Genomic DNA, 20,675 nt, shown 5'->3' with positions numbered 1-20,675 from the left:
TGTGGTAAATCACTTGATGGATTACCCCCCAATAAACCTGTGCCTTGTACAGAGTATGTCATTTGTACATTCCCACAGTATTTCACATATGGCAACCAATGCACCCCTTGGGTTTCAGATAGTACATGGGTAAAGGTCCAGTCGTGGACGACTCTGGGGTTGCGGCGCTCATCTCGCTTTACTGGCCGAGTGAGCTGGCGTACAGCTTCCGGGTCATGTGGCCAGAACCACTAAATGTGGAGTTTATGGACCAATGAGCACTTGCCTCAAAAGGGCACTTTTGAAACAGGGCAATAATGGCTTAAATCAGAAGGGTCAGAAGATGGCATCTCTCTTACCATATCCCTAATGAAATGATCAAGCATCCCATATTTTATGAAGCCCTCTTTGTGCACAAATCACATTCCCCCCCCCCAAAGGCTGGTGTTTTCACATCAGCAAAGCTGCTAATAGCTTGAAACAAGCGCACTGCCGTTTCTGCTGTATCTAAATGGTCGTTGGAGGTTAGCGTCTCAATAAATATGCATGCACGTTTAGGGATGTTTGTGCAGGCAATCTTTTTCCCAAGGCCGTTATTAGCATTTATTTATTTATTGGGCTTATTAGAGCACAAAGGGAACACAGTCAGAATGCCGTAGCTCAAAAAATATATTCCGGAGACAATTAACACAGGAAGGGAAGCCAGAAGAGGAAAACATTTCGGATGGCTTTGCAGCCTCTCACTTAATAATAAAATAATAATACTTGATTGGGAGCATATGCATATGCAGTATTCAGAGGCATAGACCACTTCCAACAAAGCTTTTGCGTGTTTGAAAGGGTTCACCTGAGTTCAGTGGATCTACAACAATAAGCTCAGCTCCCGGTCACTTGTCTAGCTGCCGCATTCTGGATTACTTGTAGTTTCCGAGTCACCTTCAAAGGTAGCCCCTTGCAGAGCGCATTGCAGTAGTCCAAGCGGAAGAAAACCAGAACATGCAGAAATGAATGGGGTGCCACAGGGTTCTGTCTTGGGCCCAGTCTTATTCAACATCTTTATCAATGACTTGGATGATGGGCTTGAGGGCATCCTGAGCAAGTTTGCAGACGACACCAAGTTGGGAGGGGTGGCTAATACCCCAGAGGACAGGATCACACTTCAAAATGACCTTAACAGATTAGACAACTGGGCCAAAGCAAACAAGATGAATTTTAACAAGGAGAAATGTAAGGTACTACACTTGGGCAAATAAATAAATAAATAAAAATTAAAGGCACAAATACAGGATGGGAGACACCTGGCTTGAGAGCAGTACATGTGAAAAGGATCTAGGAGACCACAAACTTGACATGAGTCAACAGTGTGATGCAGCAGCTAAAAAAGCCAATGCAATTCTGGGCTGCATCAATAGGAGTATAGCATCTAGATCAAGGGAAGTAATAGTACCACTGTATTCTGCTCTGGTCAGACCTCATCTGGAGTACTGTGTCCAGTTCTGGGCACCACAGTTCAAGAAGGATACTGACAAGCTGGAACATGTCCAGAGGAGGGCAACCAAAATGGTCAAAGGCCTGGAAACGATGCCTTATGAGGAACGGCTTAGGGAGCTGGGTATGTTTAGCCTGGAGAAGAGAAGGTTAAGGGGTGATATGATAGCCATGTTCAAATATATCAAAGGATGTCATATAGAGGAGAGAGAAAGGTTGTTTTCTGCTGCTCCAGAGAAGCAGACACGGAGCAATGGATTCAAACTTCAAGAAAGAAGATTCCACCTAAACATTAGGAAGAACTTCCTGACAGTAAGAGCTGTTCGGCAGTGGAATTTGCTACCAAGGAGTGTGGTGGAGTCTCCTTCTTTGGATGTCTTTAAGCAGAGGCTTGACAGGCATATGTCAATAATACTTTGATGGTGTTTCCTGCTTGGCAGGGGGTTGGACTGGATGGCCCTTGTGGTCTCTTCCAACTCTATGATTCTACTAAACTCATGCTGCTTTGCTGAGGGGAGATGGGTAACCTGGAGCTCACCTATTATGAGTCCATCTCCCTACAACGGGAAAACGATGACTTCACTTTTGGTGCATCTGTGGGGGTTTTTTAACACCTTGCGCTAACAAGTCATCTAAAGGAGCCAACTCTCTCAAGCTCTGCAATGCAGGAATCTCAGTTTTAAAATCCATGACAGAGGGCCATCCAACCTCTGTTTTGAAACCTCCAAGGAAGGAGAGGACACAACCTTCCACTGTCAAATGGTTTTTGCCCTCAGAAAGTTCTTCCTTGTGTTTAGCCAGAATCTCCTTTTTTACGTTCTACATAGGGCTGCCTCTAAAGACGGTTCGGAAACTTCAGCTGGTGCAGAATTCAGCGGCCAGTTTGCTCACTGGAGCAAGACGGTTTGCACATATTACACCGATCCTGGTCCGACTCACTGGCTAACAATTAGTTTCCAGACCCAATTCGAAGTGCTGGGTTTGACCTTTAAAGCCTTAAACGGCTCAGGACCGCAATACCTCAAGGACTGCCTCTTCCCAGATGAACCTACCCAGACCGTGAGATCATCTTCTGAGGCCCTTCTTTGTGTGCCCCCTCCCCGAGAGGTCCGGAGGGTGGCAACATGAGAACGGGGCCTTCTCTGCAGTGGCTCCCCGTCTGCGGAATGCTCCCCCCAGGGAAGTTCGCCTGGCGCCTTCATTACACACCTTTAGGTGCCAGGGGAAAACGTTCTTTTTTAACCAGACCTTTGGTTGATCTGTTTGACACCCTATACCCTTTTAAAATGTGGCTCTTTTCAGGGGGGGGGGAGAGTGTTATTGGGTTGTTGTTTTATTCAGATTATATATGTTGTGATATTTTATGTGAAACGCCTTGAGGGTGGAATAATAGCATAAATAAATAAATAAATAAATAAATAAATAAATAAATATTATTTTTTATATTACAATACAATGATTCATCAAAAATTAAAAGCTTCCCTAAACAGGGCCGCCTTCAGATGTCTTCTAAAAGTCTGATAGTTGTTCATTTCTTTGACATTTGATGGGAGGGCATTCCACAGGGCGGGCGCCACTACCAAAAGGGCCCTCTGCCTGGTTCCCTGCAACTTGGCTTCTCGCAGGGAGGGAACCGCCAGAAGGCCCTCGGAGCTGGACCTCAGTGTCTGGGCAGAACGATGGGGGTGGAGACGCTCCTTCAGGTATACTGGACCGAGGCCGTTTAGGGCTTTAAAGGTCAGCACCAACACTTTGTTTTTTTTTAGAAATTTTTTTTTTTTAGAATTAAAATGAACTTTATTGAGTTATACATTAAAAAATACACTCACAGTCACACCAAAAAAAACACAAATATCCAAAACATAACTTAGAACAACAAAATTTCAAACATAACAAAAAATAAATAAACAAAAATTAGGAAAACAAACTTTTCATGAACATAATCATAATCATATCCGTAAATCATAATCATAACCATAAATCATAATCATAAATTAAATCATAAATTATAATTATAAATTAAATCATAAAGAACATGAACATAGCACCAACACTTTGAACTGTGCTCGGAAACGTACTGGGAGCCAATGTAGGTCTCAGCGGCCACTCCCAGTCACCAGTCTAGCTGCCGCCGCAGTCTGGATTACTTGTAGTTGTAGTTTCTGGGTCACCTTCAAAGGTAGCCCCACGCAGAGCGCATTGCAGTAGTCCAAGCGGGAATATAAACTCAATAAATAATAAAATAAAATAAAATAAGAATAACGATTCTCATTTGAATTTGTTGGTTTGGGTATATATAACTCCCCTGACAGCATCCTGAGCGCAAATAATCACAAATGCACCGTAAATGGACTTCTGCAGCACGCACGCACACATAATCTGGAGCAGTGGTTCCCAACAAAATTTTATCGAGGACCCCTCATCAAGCCGCTATTGTGACAAGGACCCCCATTAATTCCTAATCCTAAAATTAAAAAGTGAGAGCCAAATTAAGAGTCTTTTTATATTTTATATTTTTAACCAACGGTCCATTTTTAACTACGCGAACTGTAGCTTCTGCGAAAAACAACGCTTTGTTTACAAACACTACTGTTTTGCAAAGAGGCAGCGCGCGCCAGGGAGGAGGGAGGGGAATGGAGAAGATAGGGTACCTGCGCAGTAGCGCACAAATGAAGCTGACGCGCGCAAAGCATATTGGGGAGGTGAGCATTAGTAGAATGCGTGCGCTGCCTCTTTGCAAAACAGTAGTGTTTGTAAAGCGCCACCTAACAGCATACAGCAGAACTACTGCCTCTATCTAATTCTAGTTTTGCGCTAGACTCTGCTCATGCAGGAAGCGGCCAAAACAAAAAATCTGTTATCATACGAAATATATCTAATATTTTTTTTTATTCTAATAGCATCTTGCGGACCCCTCTGGCATAGCTCGTGGACCCCTGGGGGTCCGCAGACCACCTGTTGGGAACCACTGATCTGGAGAATAGCTGTGGTGAACTAACCCACAGCAACGCACCATGGAAAACATCACCAAGGGCGGAAGGCTGTCCTGTCAATGCGCAACGCCCTCCTTCCCTCCTTCCCTCCTTCCCATCGGCAAATCCCCCCTGCTCTTCCCCGTTTGAGGAGTGGATGCAAGCGGCAGATGTTTGTGCCCAAAATGAACTGGACTTGCTCTTGTTTGGTCCAGCGAGTAATGGCTCCCGCAGGGTTTCATTTAAATATTGCATGCCTGTTGCTTTATTAAAAATTCACACAAAGGGGGCTGCGCCACATTCTTGGAGGCTACGAGCCACAGCGTGGCACACTTAAATGACTGCTGATCCTCCTCGGTGCCTTTGCCAGGGAAAACATCCCTGGAGGCATGGTTCTTTGCTGGTAGCGGGTTTCTTAGCAGTAAATATTTGTATTAGGAGAAGGGGATCCTATCTACGAGAGGTCATGTGTCTCCCCGCCGCCCCTCCCTCCATTGCACAGGGTGTTGGTGTAACGGACTGGTCTGGCTTGCAACAGAAACCCCAGGGTGGAAAGTGTTAAACCCAACCTCCGTGTTGAGTGACACATTCCATTCCTGAGGGGCAGGACTGCCTTGAGTTTAAAAGGAATGGGGAGGAGTTATTTCAGTGGATAGAGTTGAGAGGGGTTTTGGGAGCCGGAGCGTGTGGGTAGTAGTAGGAGATATGAGAGTGTTTTTGGAGAAGTTTATTAGAACTATATTATTCAGCCAGTGTTATCTGTAACTAAGAACATGATATAAGAGCTGATACGCATGAAACCATTACGCATTTTACATGTCCTCTAGATTAATAAAGCTTTCTTAAATGTTACTTTGAAAACGGATGTGCCTAGTTATTCCAGTGAAGTATCCTAACTCAAGAGGGTGGTGACGGTAGTGAGGAGGTTAGACTAAACCTGAGGAGCAGGAAAATAGTTTAAAACCTCAAGGTCAAGCCCAGGGAGGACAAGTGCCAGGAAGAAGGTGCCACAAAGTAGCAACAGGCTGCTGGGGTGAACCTGGAATCCTGACTGTGAGCACAAGGTGGTTCCTGATACACTTGCCGGGAGTTAAAAGGGATACTGAGCCACGTTATTGGGAGAACTGGAACTGCACTTCGATCACTAGCAGACCCCAAACCTAAACAGGCAGTTTATTTGGGCGCAAGAAGGATAGGTGGGTTGTTTGTGAAATAACCAGTTTCCTTCAACACTCTGCTAGTGGCATAGAAAGGGAGGCACATCACATTGGTGGGATCCGCACATATTAGGTGGGATCATCTGAAGTTTTAGTGACAACGCCGGGATTGTCGAATTAATTGGTGACAACGTCCTGGGTTTGTCGCAGCTGGATAGACAGGGCAACGAGATCTGAGAATCACAGAATTGCAGAGTTGGAAGGAACTTCAAAGGTCCTCTAGTCCAACTCCCTGCAATGCAGGGATCACAGCTAAAGAATCCCGGACAGAAGGCCTCTCCTTAAAAACATCAAATGAAGGAGGGTTCACCACCATCAGAATCATCCACATGCTGGAGAGCTTTCCCACGAGTCCTGGGGAGGTCTGAGGGGGACCCTGGGGAAGACCCCTGCCATGCTCTATGGTGGCTCCCCCGGCCCCACCCCCCGTCACTTTCCTTCTCTACTGCTCCTTTCCTGTGCTATCATTTTCTCCCAAGCCTGCCATTATTTTGGTTAATTAACTCTCTTGCCTCAGCTTTCCAAGCAGTGCTGGAATCCAGAAAAGGGGAACTCCTTTTCTTTCCCCCACTACTATTTAGAGGGGCTGGGTGCACCCCAAAGCATCTGGGCCAATGAAGCCGGCAGTTGTGCCTAGAACTTTAGGGATGGGCAGCAATTTGTTGTTGTTTTTGGGAAGGGGTCAGCAAACCTTTTCAGCAGGGGGCCGGTCCACTGTCCCTCAGACCTTGTGGGGAGCCCCGGATTATATTTTGAGGGGGGAGGGAATGAACAAATTTCTATGCCCCACAAATAACCCAGAGATGCATTTTAAATAAAAGGACACATTCTACTCATGTAAAAACACGCTGATTCCTGGACCGTCCGTGGGCTGGATTTAGAAGGCGATTGGGCCAGATCCGGCCCCCGGGCCTTAGTTTGCCTACCCATGTTTTGGGGCATCTGTCTGTCTCAAAGGATAATGGAGTGAGCCTCCGGAGGTGAAGCCAAACCACTAGGGAATCACAGCGCCTGCTGTGGCTGGATAAACTCGTAACTGCTGCCTCTTTCAGTGTTTTTGCTCAGTTAGCAGCTCCAGAGTGACCTCTCTGGGGCGCAGGCCTGGACAGTGTGTATAGAGGTCCTGAGCTGCCCAGATGACAAGACCCCCTTCTCATCCTCGCCGATGTGGTCAAAAGGAAAGCAGAACAAGATGTCAGGTGACAGCTTGGCTGCCGGCACTCCCGGAAGGAGGCATACAAGACGCCATCCAACCTCCTTAGGGAATCCAGTTTGGATTTGTGTAGGGTTTACTCCTTAGTCTTTTCTTCTCCCGAAGAGATTCCGCAAGGTAGCAGAGGTTTTAGGATCAGAATTTTCCTTCTCTTCGATGGGCTACCTTCCCAGGTTGGCAAGCCCCACCTGCCCCTCACTGCGAGAAGAGAGATTACAGGGAACCAGGCAGAGGGCCTTCTCGGTAGTGTGGAACGCCCTCCCATCAGATGTCAAGGAAATAAACAACTATCTGACTTTTAGAAAGCATCTGTTTAGGGAAGTTTTTTTTTATGTTTGTTGCTTTATAGCAGGCATCCCCAAACTTCAGCCCTCTAGATGTTTTGGATCATCCCTGACCACTGGTCCTCTTAGCTAGGGATCATGGGAGTTGTAGGCCAAAACATCTGCAGGGCCGCAGTTTGGGGATGCCTGCTTTATAGTGTTTTTAATATTCTGTTGGGAGCTGCCCAGAGTGGCTGGGGAGGCCCGGCCAGATGGGCGGGGTATTATTATTATTATTATTATTATTATTATTATTATTATTATTATTATTTACAGCAGGGGTGGCCAACTCCCAAGAGACTGCGATCTACTCACAGAGTTAAAAACTGGCAGTGATCTACCCCCTTTTTTGGGGTTCAGGTCAAAGTTGTTGAGTTTTATTTAGGAAGGAGGAAGGCCCATTTTGGGGGAGTTCGGGTCAAAGTTGTGGAGTTTTTTTCAGGGAGGAGGTAAAAAAGGGAGGAGGTTAAGCTTTTTTTAGGGGAGCCACAGTTCACCTTCTTTGGGGGGATCCAATGATCTACCAGTGATCTACCGCAGACGTCCAGTGATCTACTGGTAGATCACGATCTAGCTGTTAGACATGCCTGATCTACTGCAAGCACAGAAACTGCCTCCTTGACCGTTGGACCCACTCTTGGTTTTGTCCGCTCCATCCCCTGGAGCTTGACTTCGCATGCAGGGGAAGTCCCTAACTCACCGAAGGTTTGAGACGTATTGGCTACCCTCACCTGGTTTAGCTGTCTAGTCAAAGCCTTTCCCATTGGTGTGGCCGCATTTTGGCAGCTTCCAGGAGTCACAGGCGAGAGCTGAGTGGGCAAACTGGCAAACCCCAGAAGGAGCACAATGTGTCTCCCATCAGAGGTACCACGAATCCCCTAACACCCCATACATATGGACAGCAGTATAATGCAGAAATGTTTTCAATAAATTATCTTGTACTTAAGGAGCCGGTGGACTGGAATTGGCAGCCAGCCTTGTGGTCTGTGACCCCCTAAAGCAGGCTGTAGTCCACAAATACCTTGTACCCTCGTAAGGTTTAAGGTTCCACAATACCTTGGTCAGGGCTGGATTTTGTTTTGGTGAAGCCCTAAGCTACTGAAGGTAATGGGGCCCTTTATATGTCCAGCTGTCAACAACAAATGGTTGCTGTTTTTGTGTGTGGAATATATGCTATGTGGTAATTTATGGACCTCATAGGTATCTCAAGCCATTTGCACATGTTGCCATACAAGCAGTCCCTGCAGAATGTAGGCACCCTATATATAGAAAGGAGCAAACCAGTGATATGTTAGGGAGCAGGCTAGCAGGCGGGGCCCATGACTTACATCATAGGAGCCTACACAACACAAAACACCTGTTGCTGTATGTAGGTTTTATTTTATTTGTTTTTTTAATCTTATACTAACTATCCCCTGCCACGCGTTGCTGTGGCTCAGTGTGTTAACTTGAAAAGAAAGGAAATAGAAAGTTTATCTTTCAAAGTTGTAGAATATCATAATACTTGTGGGTGGTGTTGTAACATGGAGGTGGTCAGGGGTCCCGAGGTGGGAGTTTTGTGTGGGGGTGTGGGGGTTAGTGGGGAAGTTGACACAGTGTAAAGTTATAGAGGTTGGGTCCGACATGCCATGTCTTATGTGGACACTCCTCCGTGGAGTGGAAGGGACGTCAGGGTCCGAGCCAGGCCTGGGGTCATGGTGGCGGCCTGGTTCTCGGGGCATGGGCTCCGTCTACAATGGGGCTTGTGGGATCTGGCCTGGTTCCTGGGGGGTCGGACATGGGTTCTGTGGGGCTGGTCTGGTTCTCGGGGCATGGGGTTCATTGGTGACGGGGTCTGGGGAATCCGCTTGGCTCCCGGGTGGCATGGTTCCATCAGTAGTGGGGTCTCCTGGGTGGCCTGGCTCCGTCGGTGGCGGGGCCTGTGGGGCGGGATGGTTCTTGGGGTGTGGTGTGATCTCTGGGGTGGCCTGGCTCTGTCGATGGTGGGGCTGTGGGGCCGGGTTGGTTTACAGGGCACGGCGCGGCCTCTGGGCGGCCTGGCTCTGTCAGTGGGGGGGGGCCTCCTGGGCGGCCTGGCTCCATTGGCGGTGGGGCCTGTGGGGCTGGGTTGGTTCTCAGGGCACGGAGCGTTCTCTGGGGCGGCCTGGCTCCATCGGTGGCGGGGCCTGTGGAGTCAGGCTGGTTCTCAGGGCGGGAGAGGCCTCGGTGAGGAGGCAGGAGGAGGAGGGGATGGGATTATGACGTCTGTTCCTTTGACGTCCACTGGAGGGTGCTATTTTTAAAAAAGACAAATTCATGTTTTTACCTGTGGCAGGTATGACATCTGTATAATCTAAGGCAGGCATCCCCAAACTTGGGCCCTCCAGATGTTTTGGACTACAATTCCCATCTTCCCCAACCTCTGGTCCTGTTAGCTACGGATCATGGGAGTTGTAGGCCAAAACATCTGGAGGGCCGCAGTTTGGGGATGCCTGATCTAAGGTTATGGAAATACTCAGGTACTGTATTTGAATGGAATGTTGTGTCCAAATTTGAACGTAATTGGTCAAGCGGTTTCGGAGAAAAGTGGAATATAACATGAAATGTACATCCACTTTTTTCTCCCTTTAATTTTTTTTGGGGGCCCCAGAGCCTAAGCTATAGCTTGTTTAGCTTATACGTAAATCCGGCGCTGACCTTGGTGTTTTTGCTGTAAGACTCGAACACGTTCACCAGTCACTTAACTTAACGCATCTTGCAAAATAAATTTATTCTTCCCCTTAAAAAACAACCTCTTGCAGCAGTTACTGCGTAATCCGTTAGGGTTAACAAGACTCTTTCTCCCCATCTCCTCCAGGATCTGACATCCTTTGCTCCTTGCTGCCTCCTAGAGTATTCTTTGTCCATGAACCACCCAAGCAGATGAGAAGACTACATTACCCAGCATATGAGGAAACCTTAAATTAGGAAAATTGGGTGGGTGAGTGGGGGGAGCAGAGAGTGAAAGAGAAAGCTCTGCGACTCCCTGCATCCCAAACAACCCTCCCCTCTGCTTCTAAGTGGATTATTCCAACTACATCTCCCATCGGGCTCTGCTCGTGGGAAAGCGCCCGAGAGCACGTCGGGTCTCTCGCTCGCAGCTGCTGCGGACAGACGGTCCATTTTATTGCATTTCAGTGCCCGGCTCCGAAGCTCATTTTGAGATGCTTGCAAGCGGTGCTCACAGTTGCAAGGAGGGCAGCTCGACCTCGCTCCTCTGCCAGAAAAGAATAATGTCTTATTTATTCCTCCAGAGCCGCACACGGGCATCGTTTTGCAATGCTTGCAGCAGGTCCCAAACGATGGAGCCTCCGTGCAGTTCATTTCTCTCCCCGCAAGGCATTTTCAGCTCCTGGAACATTAAAAGGTGAATAGTTTTCCGCCTAAGCTTTCCCCAGGTCTCACCTCCACAACAATTATTTTTCCCCCAGACGTTGTTTACCATGCCCACTTCGCAAGGCTCGAATAACCCGTCCTTAGCTTCCACGCGACCAGGCAGCTTTATTATTATTATTATTATTATTATTTATTTTATTTTATTATTTTGCATTGCATCCTCCGATTATTAGTAGAATGGTTCTCATTGCATGCTTTGAGCCGAACTGTGGAGTCTTTGGTCTGAAAAGCGGCAGGGAGAGAACAAACAAACCGCTCAGACACGTAATAATAATAATAATAATAAATAATAATAATAATAATAATAATAATATAATCGATCTGCACAGAAAACAATAAAAGTCACGTCCTTTATCAATTCATATAAATACGAACAATATTTTCCAATAGCACTTCCTAAAAGCCAAGTAGAGATGTAAAAGATGTACAATAATGATAAAAATATGGAGAAATGTCCGATCTCTCTCTCCGGTCTTTTTAGCTCCGAGTGAATACCCATTTTTATTATTCAAGTAGCCTTTTAACTGTGTTTTAAATCGGACTTCAAGCAATTTTACGCAGCCTCAGTGCAAAGAAGTTTGTGGCTGCCTTTCCTTGCTAATTTTCTAAACAACAACAACAACAACAACAACAACAACAACAACAACGTTATGCTTTTCACATTTTAAGGCGCCCAGGAAAATCCATAAAGACGGCGATCGCCATCACCGTGTTATTAGCTGTCCCAGCAGCTATTAATAACTCAGCCGTCTGTGATTAACCTACTACAACTCCCAGCATGCCCCTTCCTCTCGCCTCCCCTTTCTGCCGAAGCCCAATAGGGGGAGGAGGAGGAGGAGGAGGAGAAGACGCCTCGGCGACTACAACCCCCGAGATGCCGCGCGGCGAAGCGGGCGCCTCACGCGGCTGAACCCTGTGCGCGCGGGGCGTGCCGGGATCTGTAGTCTCGCCGCCTTCTCGACTCTCGCAGCGGTTCTCCCGGCTGCCGGCTGGCGCTGGCCCCGCCCCTCCTCCTTCCCTCCCTCGCTCCCTCCTCCCTCCCTCGCCCGCCTCAGACAGGATCCTCGGCGCTGCGCTCCCTCACAGCCTCGCTCGCCCGCCGATCGCCCACAAAGCTCCGCGTCCTTGGCTCCCTCGCAGAGGCCTCCTGCTCCCCCCTCGACACCGCCGCCGCCGCCACCGGCGGACGCTGCTGCTGCTACCGCGAGAGGAGGCTGGAGCCCCGGGGCACCGCCGACGAGGAGAAACCGGAGGCGACGAGGACGAGGAGGACCCCAGCTCCCTGACCCGCAGGTGGGAAAGGGGGAGGGGGAGGGGGCCGCCGCCGGTGGACCCCCCCGAAAACCCCTCAACAACAACAACAGCCTCCCCCTCCGCGCCGTCGAGTTCCCCTCCCCCCTTCGCTGGGGGGGGAGGGGAGCCCCTCGAAACCCCCTCATAGCCCCCCATGGGCCCCCTCATAGATCCCCATAGACCCCCTCGATGACTCCCCCTATAGACCTCCCTCATAGACATAGCTGCCAAGTTTTCCCTTTTCTCACGAGGAAGCCTATTCAGCATAAGGGAAAATCCCTTTAAAAAAAGGGATAACTTGGCAGCTATGCTCATAGATCCCCACATAACCCCCCTCGATATCCACCATAGAGCCCCTCGGTAACCACCCCCTCGTAGCCCCCCCCCCACGGGCCCCCTCATAGATCCCCATAGACCCCCTCGATATCCCCCCATAGAGCCCCTCGGTAACCACCCCCTTGAGACCCCCTCATAGCCACCTTGAGTTCCGTCAGGGAAAAAGGAGGGAGATATATAGATATAATATAATATGATAATATATTAAATATGTATAATATATATATAATATAATGTAACATCTATATCTATCTATCTATCATCACCCCCTTAGCCTCAGAGAGTGTGGGAGAGATGGGAAACCCTAGCAGGGTCAAGTGTAAGGGGTCTTGTAGGTGTTCTCTTCCTTTTTCTGTGCCCCCCTCTGCCAAGTTCTTGCAGTTGTGGGGGGCTTGGTGTGTGTCTGGGAAGTTAATGTGGGGACGGGCTTGTTAGTGGTTTTATTATTTCTGGCCTGCAGTCTCAGGGTATTGGTGTGTTTAGGGGGATACCGAGGATGCTGGTGGTATGTGTGTGTGTGGGGGGGTATGCACAAGAGAGGGCTCAAGGCAGTTTTTTTTGGGGGGGCAGTGCAGAATCACTGAGGAGGGGCTGCCCCAGAGTGCTTGCTTTGTTAAGGTTAAAGGATTGTTTTTTGGGGGGAGGGGCAGAAGCAATTTGTGCGTGCACATGCATGTTATGTATGTATGTGTATGCATATATATATATGAGAGAGAGATTGTGAACTCTTATTAATTTGTATGCGCCCTTTAAAAATATTTTAGCAGGGGGATCTGGGAAAGAGATGCCATGCTGCGTCAGGACAGGGTTTGTGGGTCTGCATTGGGACCCCTGACCTCTAGTGGCATGAAGGGTGGGGGAAATTGTCAGGAGTGTGTAGTAGGGGTTCATTTGTGTGTTGATGGCTTAGTGTGGTGTGCGATGTGGAACATGCAGATGAAGTTTGTGAATCCTTTTGTGTGTTGGGGGGGATGGGACGCGGCGGCAGTGCAATGGGAAAATCCAGAATGGTTGACTGAGAACCAGAGAGGCCCCAGGTTCAAATCCCTGATTAGCCATGAAACTCGCTGCGTGACCTTAGGCCAGCCTTTTGGCGCACACCTGCTTCACAGGGTTGAGGATCAGATGGCAGGGAGAACTGTGCCTTGAGTTCCTTGGAGGAGGAGGAGGAGGAGAATCAGGATATCAGTTTAAAAAGGATGGAAATCTCAAAAGGCCTTTACAGTAAGCATTGGGGGACATAATATGTTAGCATTGGGTAGGGTCAGGAAAGTAAAAGGATACTTATCTCAGTGGGGGTTGATGTAGATGTGATACAGGGTTTGGCAAGATGTTTGGAATCGGGCACTTCCACGGGCTGGATGTCTTAGAGAGTGGCAATATCCCATGGGCAAGATGGCTTTTACGGGTGGCATTGGTATGCCTGTGATAGGGACGGAGGAAGCTAGCTACATGTGCCCCTTTCCCTGTGAGAGTTAAGGGTTGGGACGAGGCAGGTGATGACAACAGGCATTGAGGCAATGGGAGATGGTGAAGGGCATTGGCTTGGTGACACAGGGCACTGATATCTGGTGTAGCATAGCAGGAATGGGAACACGGTGTGCTGGTACAGGGGTATCACAAAAGCCCTGGGTTTGGGGAAGGGGAAATGTGTTTGTGGGTGAGACAAAAGGGATAATTAAATGGATTTGGGATAAATTCTGGGTGCTTGTTGGGCATTATCGAGTAAAAGCAAGATGGTGATCCATTGCCCATAAAGGCTTTAAGGTAGATGGCTTTAGAACATGATTAGTACAGGGCCATAGCATGGCATGGGGAATCTTTCTAGGTGCTTAGCAGGATGGACCAGGAAACGCTGTGGTGGAAATCGTGAAGGGATGGATGCAGCATACTTTGGAGGTGGGTGAGGGGGATACTGTATACCAAAAGCCAGAGTGAGCATATGAAAGGAGTGCACGGGAACTAGGGATTGCAAGCCCGCATGCCGGCAAGAGGTTTTGAAAGAATTCCAGCATGGTGCCATGAGTGAACTTTATCATGGCACTATTATAGGCACGAGGGGTGTGGCATAAAAACATTGGCCACTGGGAGAGAATGAAAACTGGTGAGGCAACTGGGTAGGCATATCATGTTTTCTGTCTTAATGAAGCAGTTGTTTAATATGATTGTTGAGGCAAAGGGAGTATGGTGAGGGTATAATTGGGGTATTGCTGATGGATAGGTAACAGGCAAGTGAGGGTAGCGAGATAACATCTTGAAGGGAGGGTCTGTGATGGGGTATCTAAACTTGCTCACATTCAGCATGTATATCCTGCTACCAAAGGTTAATATTTGGGGAAGAGATTGGGAGAAATTGGCGTTCGAAACTCCCACCGCTCTAGGTGCTTTTTGCGACAGGGAATTTCATTAATGTGAGCAGTTTCTGAGCTCTGGGCACAGTACTGAGCCTAAGATTTCAGATTGAAACTGCCACTGCTGGAAGAAAAGGAGGACCTTTTTCTGCCTCCCCAAATCCATTCACCCTCTGAAGACTAGAGAAGGGACCCTCATTAGAATACTAGGGATATGGGCAGGGGAAGGACTCGACCATGTGAAAAATGAACATAAGATTTTAGCTGCAGATCATTCATTTTCAGCTTTGTATTCTTCTAATAAAAAGCGTGCTTAGACACTCCATTGCAGTGCCCATAACCTAGGTTTAAGGTGCCATTCAGTTTCTAACACTGGGAAGAATGCTTTTTGGAGTGAGGGTGGGAGTGGCAGTAGGGAGAGGACCAAATTACAGGAGTGGCTGTGAAAATAGGGAGCATGTAAAGATGGCATACATCCAGCTGAATAGTGATCAGTGCAGTGTAATTTTGCCCATGCCCCCTCAAAAGTGCCCCTTGAGTTTGGTGGGACTTACTGTCAGCTAAGCGTGTATAGAAAGGTAAAAGTAAAGGGACCCCTGATCATTAGGTCCAGTCGTGACTGACTCTGGGGTTGCGGCGCTCATCTCGCGTTATTGGCCGAGGGAGTCAGCATATAGCTTCCAGGTCATGTGGCCAGCATGACAAAGCCGCTTCTGGCGAACCAGAGCAGCACATGGAAACGCCGTTTACCTTCCCGCTGTAGCGATACCTATTTATCTACTTGCACTTTGACGTGCTTTCGAACTGCTAGGTTGGCAGGAGCTGGGACCGAGGAACGGGAGCTCACCCCGTCACAGGGATTTGAACCGCCAACCTTCTGATCGGCAAGCCCTAGGCTCTGTGGTTTAACCCACAGCGCCGCCCGCATCCCTGTATAGATAGGATTGCAGCCTAAATATATGCTTCTTCAGCTGAGCTTCTGCAGCAATGTTTCATAAGCATAGTACCTCTTAAGTGTCATGAATGTTCAATGCAGAGTACAGTATTGGAATGTGCATAGTTAGAGAATGACTCCTACTATGCCAGACTGATCTGTGATGAGGTGCTGTGGGAGTTGAATGCATTTTAGGCAGAGGAACACTGCATTTTGCAAGAGCGTGGGGAAGGTAAGAACTGGGATTCTAATTTGCCTCCCCTCCTCTTGGGAGCTGGAAGGAGAATTAAGAGCACACATATACTTGCTTAGCATCACTGCAGTTCCTGAACAGCAAATACTCTGAACCTTTACTACCACATCTGAGCTTTGCAAAGGGCAACTCTTGGAAGTTACTCTGGGGCTGTGCAGAAGGATTCTTTTAGAGAAACCGGGGAATGTGTGTGTTCTGCAACGTTCCTTTTTTTTTTGGACATTGTGTGGATGGTAGTGACCACATAAAATAAAAATTGGCATCAGTATATTTGCCTAAAATGTAACCAAGGCTGTCTTTGTATGTACTGGGAAAAGCAAATGGATGGGTGTTGTGTAACCCTATGTAGTGGGGGAAATGAGTATGGTTTCTGCCTTGTCTTTAATGATGTGCTGGAACCCAAGCTTTGGATTTGATGTGATTGAAAATGTCACCATGTAACATCCGTGGGCAGAAAGCAGATATATTGCAAGACTGAGAAATGTTCAGCTGCATTAATTTTCTATCATGAATACAGGCTGGAATGGGGATAAAAGGTTTTTTATATTTAAAGAGATTGCTGCAAGAGTTCATTTATTGGGACAGCAATAATAAGGGCAATTAAGTTTATCATTATATTGCAGATTAATAGTGTTGAGGTGAAGGTAGTCCTGTGTTCACTCTTCTTTGTAAACAGTCGTGAAATATGGCAAAAAACGCAAACCTATTCATTGCTGAAAGGCTTTTTTGCTTTAGCAGTTCCTTCCACCCCTGCCCTGTTTGGTGATAAGCATTCAGGTTATAGCTTGTATTTCCTGTTGATTGAATTTCATCCAGAAGGAATTCAGTTTGTGCTGAAAACTGTCAAATGTGGAAAAATGAGCAGGTTGAGTTTTTCCTCTCATCTGTCTCCCTGCCTTCCTTCAGACAAAGGCATGTTGTGTTAGCCAACGAGGGGGAAAGGCAATTGGTTCCATTTATGTTTTAATCAAAATATGATTTCAGATGCAGCAGAGTATTTGTTCTCACTGAGAAGTTGTGATGGTGAAAGGAAGGGCATTTCTTCAAGAAATGCAGATGATGAAAGCATCTTAAGGGAAACATTTTGCTGGGCTTGATTGAATCAACAGTGTTATTTGGTGATGAAATGTTAACTGTGAAGTGGCTGCTGATTATTGTCCGGTTAGAGCCAGAGGGGGGACTGTAATGAGGCAGGGTACAGGCTGCAGACCAAAAATCATTCTGCCATCAAATCACATCTTGGTCATTAATATTTTTTTTGTCAATTGCCACCTTTTCTGCAATATCTGCCTGGTTTATTAAATTATACATATTAACTACTTACAGATGTTGGAACATGTATTTCAGTTACTAATGAATTCATAGAGAAATAATATTTAATACAGTGGTACCTCTACTTACGAATAACTCTACTTATGAATGTTTCTACTTATGAATGGAGCTCCGTCCGCCATCTTGGATGCGGTTTAGATAGAATTTTTTCTACTTACGAATTTTTAGATAGGGTTGCTTCGACTTACGAATTTTTTCTCCCAATGCATTCCTATGGGATTCGACTTACAATTTTTTTCGACTTACAAACGTGCGTTCGGAACGCATTAAATTCGTAAGTGCTAATCTAGATAATTACTTTTAACTCCTGTTTGAATCAATGGAATTTATTCCTGGTGATAACATGACTTACGATCACAATACTCTTGGGAAGGGGGTATGGTTGGGTAGTACATCTTGAACCCAGGTTATCTGGTTCAGTAGCCTTTGTGCAGTTCCAAGCAGTTACCCTATAACAGACTGCTAAATACTTGACTGGGTTTTTTGAGGGGCTTCATTTTGCACCTGGAAGCAATTCACTCATTCATGGCTGGTATTAGCTGTTGATAGTATAAATTCTGCCAGCTAGCAGACCTCCAGTCTCCTTTACTGCCCTGCTTTCTCTGCTTGCATCTGCGAGGCTCCAGCTATTTCTGGTCTTTGGTGTTGCAGTCAGCCTTTCATATTTTCTGAATGCAAAGAATCAATCCCAAGCTGTTTCCTATGTGATAGTGCATAGAAGGACCACTTTTCAGGACCCTGACCCTCTGTATATAGACATTGGACCTTATGATTCACCTTCTATTGCAGTATGCCTCTTGGCCCTGATCCTGCAAGACTGTTCATACTCTTGGCCTCTAGCACCGGGGTAGGCCCGTGGACCGGATGCTGCCCAATTGCCTTCTCAATCCGGCCCATGGACGGTCTGGGAATCTGTGTTTTTAAATGAGTAGAATGTGTGCTTTTATTTAATATGCATCTCTGGGTTATTTGTGGGGCATAGGAATTCATTCATATTTTTTTAAAAAAATATAGTCCTGCCCACCACATGGTCTGAGGGACAGTGGACCAGCCCATGGCTGCAAAAAGGTTGCTGACCCCTGCTCTAGCAGATTAACTGTCAGGATAGCTAACTGATTTTAGTAGTAGTTACAGGTAGGTAGCCGTGTTGGTCTGAGTCGAAGCAAAATAAAAAAAATCCTTCAGTAGCACCTTAAAGACCAACTAATTTTATAGTTAGTCTTTAAGGTGCTACTGAAGGAATTTTTTTATTTTGATTTTAGTAGGTTGCACCTGTAGCAGTAGGTACTCTGCTGTGTCCTGTCATTGTGCACTGGGATTTCCCCCCTTCTTCCCCAAGATCTGCTCCAGAACAGATTTTGGGCGCAAGCTGTGGGGGTGTAGGGGAAACATTCCTTTGTGAAAGCAGAAATCCTTGAACTGTCGAAACGACAGGCTTAGTACTACCGTATATTGGATTCCACCCAGACTGTGTTTATAGGCTTGAGCTGCAATCATTAAAATAATAGAGGTAGTGTTACCGTATTAATGTATATGTTTGTCACATTTACATACTGCTTTTTCACCCGTTTCCATTGAAAAGAGTGGGCACACTACAAAGTGACGAGAAAGGGAGGAGGAAATTAAAGCAAACCCATGCCATGGACACTGAGGGGAGAATTCAAATAGCAGTTTATTTTATTTTATTTTTTCTCCAAGGTGGTGAACATGCTTCTCCACCTCCCCATTATATCATCACAACAACCCTCTGAGGTAGGATAGCCAAGACAGTGACTGGCCCAACGTAACCCAGTGAGCTTCATGGCTGAGTAGGGATTTGAACCCTGGACCTTGTATTCTCCACCCCCCCCCAAATAATAATACTGGAGTAAGCAGATTCGGGGGACCCAGGTGGCACTGTGGGTTAAGCCACAGAGTCTAGGTCTTGCTGATCAGAAGGTCGGCGGTTCGAATCCCTGCAATGGGGTGAGCTCCTGTTACTCGGTCCCAGCTCCTGCCCACCTGGCGGGAAGGTAAATGGCGTTTCCGTGCGCTGCTCTGGTTCGCCAGAAGCGGCTTTGTCATGCTGGCCACATGACCCCTGATGCTGTCTGCGGACAAACACTGGCTCCCTCTGCCTATATAGCGAGATGAGCGCCGCAACCCCAGAGTCGGACACGACTGGCCCTGGTGGTCAGGGGCCCCTTTACCTTTTTAAGCAGATTTGAAGGGGAAAATTTTGTTAGATGAATAATTTGTTACTAGTTTGCTAAGAAATAGTGCTTGGGAATAGCTTAAATGTTAAATCTGAGCAACAGCACAGTTATGATGTGAAATGTCTATTTGATTATTTTTCTCTAGTGAGGCTGAATAATGCACCTGTCAGCCTCTCTGTTCAAATGCTGCTGTGTCACTTGTTGAATTGAGCTTTGACTAAAGTACATCTAAAAAGAGAAACTCCCCGTAATGAACTTTTTGTGTGTGAAATATATAATGGTTGGTATGCCCCCCCTCCCCCCAAAAGAGAGAACAGTATTGATGGCCCTCTATACTTTCCCGACAATTGAGAAATCCCAATGAGGAATAATTGCTGTTATCCCAGAACACAAAACATCTCTTAGGCAACAACCCAGGATGTTTTAGAAAATTGTCCCTGTTCTGACTCCCTGCAGTATTTCGGCTCAAGCACAGCAAAATTTCATCCACTCTAATCAGTCTTGGAAATGCAGGTAAGCCCTGAAATGGCCACAATTGCAGAGGCACCCTGCTTAGGCAGGCTGAGTGTATCCTTCAGCCTAACAATTGTTTCTGACTCATTTTAAAAAATGCTACAATCATGGCTGGATTTTTGATCTTCTTTCATAAAATGCTGGGTGGCTGGAGATGATGAGCTTGTTAAAAGGGAAACACTGTTTATGTGCTTTCCCTCCCAAGCGCTCTGTCTGCCCTTCAGTCCAGTTTACAATCTTCATTTGTCTTCACTTAATGCCTTTCAGGCTTGATTATATCTGCTGGAGCTCTTGATTTGAGCTCTTTTCCAATCCTTTTCTATGCTTCCCAGGTTTTCCATTCGGAGATATTGCTAGACCGAGATCTTGTTTGGTTTGTTGGCTGGAGGTTGGCTGACCCTAGGTTTTGTGGGCACTGGGTAAACTTGGCCCTAATTCAGGCTAATATGTTGACTACAAACAATACTGTACATATTGTTTGTGATCTTAACATAAAGGTAAAGGGACCCCGATCATTAGTTCCAGTTGTGACCGACTTTGGGGTTGTGGCGCTCATCTCGTGTTATTGGCTGAGGGAGCCGGCATACAGCTTCCCAGGTCATGTGGCCAGTATGACAAAGCCACTTCTGGCGAACCAGAGCAGCACACGGAAACACCGTTCACCTTCCCGCCAGAGTGATACCTATTTATCTACTTGCACTTTGACGTGCTTTCAAACTGCTAGGTTGGCAGGAGCTGGGACCAAGCAACAGGAGCTCACCCCATCACAGGGATTTGAATCGCCGACCTTCTGATCAGCAAGCCCTAGGCTCTGTGGTTTAACCCACAGCGCCACCTGCGTCCCACGATCTTAACATGAGGT

The 20,675-nt window shown here is 46.9% G+C and overlaps 1 protein-coding gene across 6 annotated transcripts in view; it reads left to right on the top strand.

The window, feature by feature from the left end:
• The first annotated feature begins 11,648 nt into the window (after positions 1-11,648).
• Positions 11,649-20,675, top strand: part of FAM168A (family with sequence similarity 168 member A) — a 148,773-nt gene continuing 139,746 nt past the window's right edge. For all 6 annotated transcript variants that reach the window (XM_060273943.1, XM_060273942.1, XM_060273941.1 and 3 more), the window contains exon 1: positions 11,649-11,899. The gene's annotated coding sequence lies outside the window, so the exon portion shown is untranslated. The remainder of the gene's footprint in view (positions 11,900-20,675) is intronic.

This window comes from Zootoca vivipara, chromosome 4 (genome assembly GCF_963506605.1).
Source record: "Zootoca vivipara chromosome 4, rZooViv1.1, whole genome shotgun sequence".
In the NCBI taxonomy this organism is placed as follows: Eukaryota; Metazoa; Chordata; class Lepidosauria; order Squamata; family Lacertidae; genus Zootoca; species Zootoca vivipara.
Note: the sequence above shows the minus strand (reverse complement) of the source record. Positions and strands in the feature narration are given on the sequence as shown.